Source organism: Calonectris borealis, chromosome 7, assembly GCF_964195595.1.
Source record: "Calonectris borealis chromosome 7, bCalBor7.hap1.2, whole genome shotgun sequence".
NCBI lineage: Eukaryota > Metazoa > Chordata > Aves > Procellariiformes > Procellariidae > Calonectris > Calonectris borealis.
The window spans coordinates 27274041-27277627 of record NC_134318.1 but is presented as its reverse complement, the minus strand read 5'-3'; the positions used below and the strand labels follow the sequence as shown (position 1 = coordinate 27277627).

The following is a 3587-nucleotide window of genomic DNA, read 5'->3' as shown; positions in this document are numbered from 1 at the left end:
GAGGTAGATTTGCAATGCTTTAGAACAATAAATAATCAAAAGTCCTTTCCAACTTGGTGCTTCCCTCTTTGTGCAACTGGTGTAGTGTCAGTGTTCACCACTGTCTTGATTCATACCTGACTTAACTTCTATTTTATTTTAGTAATGGACATTTTGTACTTTTTTTCTGCAGATAGAGGTAAGTTCACTCTTTCCCCTCTTCCATGTCCCGTTTTTTCCCATTTCCCAACAGTTATATGACAAATGACAAACAGAATTAACAGTAGGAGTATTTGTGCAAAGGAATTTTGTTAAAGCTTTCACTGCCCATTTAACTCAGGCAGTCATACAAACTGCAATACAGTTGTTGAACAGTAAAATCCTTAATACTGACTTACTTTGTATTGCAATGTTCTTTGCATTTTTCCAGCCCTTCATTTTACTCCACTGAGTATTTACTGTTCAATAATGTGGCATGTACCTCTGTATGTTATTTTCATCATACTGTTTTGTCAGTTCATCTTAACCCCATGTTTTCAGGAGGTGAAAAGGACGTTTATAGCTAGGGTTCTGCCTTTCTATTTAAGCCTTACAGAATGGGATTCTCCTGTCCTTACCTCCTAAGTTTACTTAAAATAATTATTTTTTATGATAATTAGTTTAGATTTTACACTGTGCCACAAAGAAAAAGGGAGAAGGTCTCTCCACCTGCACTTTAACTGTGTCTTTTACTCTCCCTCCAGTCTTGTTCAGGAAGGTGTTTAAGCATACCATTGTGGTTTGTGTTTAAGAGATTAAGCACAAACTGGATAGAGTTGGAAAAGTCTGTAGATAATCTGTGCTTCACTATCCCATTGTTGTCCCACCCCTTCTCCAGATTTGCTAACTCTGCTCCCAATATCTGTCCTGAGTTTTATCATTCGTATGTCCTGTTGTTTCATCACTTTACATATGCTTACAAAGACTGGTGTCTTGGAGTTAATAAAAAAATTGGAGTTTGAGAAAATTTAGAGGTATGTTACGGTTTGTAAAGTTTTGACTTTAGTTAGGAAAGCTGGGATCAGTAATCAGTGGTACTTAAGAAGAGTGAAAATTAGATTCGCTCTCCTCAAAGGATTTTAAAAACATGTTAAAAAAAAAAAAACAAACCATAAAAAAAAAATCAATTAGGTGCTTGTTTAGCAGTTCATATACACACCTTCCCCCGAGTTTTTGTAAATGAGCTGAAATGATTCCACAACATAGTGAGTGAATGTAAACACTGTGTTTCTTGTTTGATTTTAGGTAGCTTATCTGTTTGTTCTAACTTTCTTTTTACAAAAGCCACTAATTTTAAATTAAAACAAAAAAAGATACCAATATTAAAATTTTCTTCTTGTTGACATTCATGTTGTACTCCTTCAGTTCAATATTGCTACTTGCCTTGCTACTACCATGTTTGATATGGTTGATATTCACCCTGATATTTTCATTGATTTCACTCCAAACTCAAACACTTTTTCTTCTCTGTTTGGTAATAGCTGAGATGACATTATTTTTCCTATTAGCTTTTAATTTAAACTGTGTACTCTGTGGTTTTTTTAAAAAAAAAAAAAGAGAAAGAAAAAAGCATCAGTTGTAGTCTTGCTGCATAGGGCTCTGGGAATTGTTATGAGTTACACAAGTTATGTATATAATTATGTATATATGTATATTTGTTATAGTTATGTATAAACAAGAGATGTATTAAAGGCAAAATATAGACTTTTTTGGTACAATTACTTTTTTTAAATTTTATATCAATGTGAAATCTCTGTGGAATTTGAGAAACTATAAATTATATGGGGGTTTGTCTCTTGTTTATTTATATTTTTGTTTGTTTTGTATGCCTTTTTTCCACCCTTATGTGCAGTAATTCTGGAGGTTCCTCTTGATTTTAATGACAGTTATTAGATTTAATATTTTTTAATATTAAAAAAAATCCTTCCATTCTTTCACAAGTGAATTAAGTAATGTATTGTTTATGTACTTCCATCCCCTTTACCACAAGCTTTGATATGAAATCAGTGAATAAAGATACAGTTGTGGATGCAATTTTTTATTTTAATTTAAGGAATTTAATTTAAGGAAAGAAGTGACATGTAAATAGAATAGTCCTCTGACACTATGAGGTTACAGATAAATGCAACAGTAACTTCTAAAATATGTATTTAGGCTTGAAGAGTATAGCGTAACAATAACCACTGGGTAAAATGACTTGTAATGCACCTAGCTTTGCTTTTCTAAGCACATAGCTTTACAAGATTTGTAGAATTTGTGATGCAGGGTAATGCAAACTTTTGATCTGTGACTGAAACATTAGATTTTTATTTGACATGTGGTATGTACAGTTACATTGTTTCATAATAGTAATATTTTTTCCCCAGAATTGATGTGATAGATTGCTATTTAGAGTAAATAAAAGTAATTGGACAGAAACATAAAAAATGTGTTTAATGACTGTTTTTCTACTGACTGAAAAAAAGCCCAGAGAACTTCTACACTTCCACTTCCAAGATACCTGTGGGTAAAAGAAGAAAAAAAAATTAGCATTTTTATTATCTGATTTACTATTAACTGATTCTTACAAGAGAAGAATTTGTGATTCCACATGTGCAGGCATCATATAAAAGGTTCTTAGGATCTTATGGGATCAAGTCCTAAGAATAAATAGTACATTGAAGACAACCCACTTGGGTAACATTTCTATGACTGGGCCTACACACCTAAGTCAGCACTAACTGAATTCAGTGAAGACTGGCTCCCAGCAACTGTGAGATATGTCCAAAGAGTTGCATTTTTGCAGTTTGTGTGACTGCATTCCCATTATTTTCAATTGGAGGTTTACGGGAATAAGGACTATAGAAGTAGCTTCTTAACAATGCATATATTTTAGATGGAACGTTAAACCGAGCAATGTATTAAATACTGTAGTTGGATAAATGCTTAAAATGTTATTGTTGTGATAAATCAGGTTTTTAGGATGAAACCAACATTCAATCATTATATCAGAGTAAAAAACGCCAGTATCTTTTTATTCAGGTTTTGATGGTTAAAAAATTAGAGTTTCATAAATTAACCTTTCGTTTCTTGATACATCTGTTTTCTCTATACATTTCTACGGTTGCCTTGGCAATGCTGTTTTAAATGAATGGTGAAGTACCTCAGTCGCCCCATTTTCCCATGCCCTATGCCTCTTTAGATCCAATTCTCAAAGAAGTATATGCATAGGAAAAAGGAACAACGAGCCAGATCAAGATCAACTCCACTTGTGGCAAGAGTAAACCTGGAATATAAATGTATAGATTAGGAGAATAAAAATAAATTGTATTCTTTACACAGTGCCTTTTCTTTTGAACTATAGGGCTGTTAAAAACTAGTGCAGACTAGAACAGAGATTAAAGTATGAGACAACCAACATTAATGCCTAGGATTCAGCAGAGACTTAACAGTATTTAGTATGTTAAAAATTCATCAGTGCAATCTCATTTTTTGAAATACATAAAAGAAAACCTAGAGTTCTTGGAAAAAATGAAGAGTCATCTCTGTAGAATTGACCTGAAGATGAATTACAAGTCAGTAATAATATC

At 32.7% G+C, this 3587-nt stretch overlaps 1 long non-coding RNA gene across 1 annotated transcript; it reads right to left on the bottom strand.

Annotated features, from left to right (window-relative positions):
* Nucleotides 1–2040: 2040 nt before the first annotated feature.
* On the bottom strand, nt 2041–3170 carry LOC142084612 (uncharacterized). Its single transcript, XR_012674400.1, has 2 exons — nt 3078–3170; nt 2041–2518 (listed from the first exon to the last, which is right to left on the bottom strand). It is a non-coding gene; the product is annotated as an uncharacterized LOC142084612 (long non-coding RNA).
* Between the last annotated feature and the right edge of the window lie 417 nt (nt 3171–3587).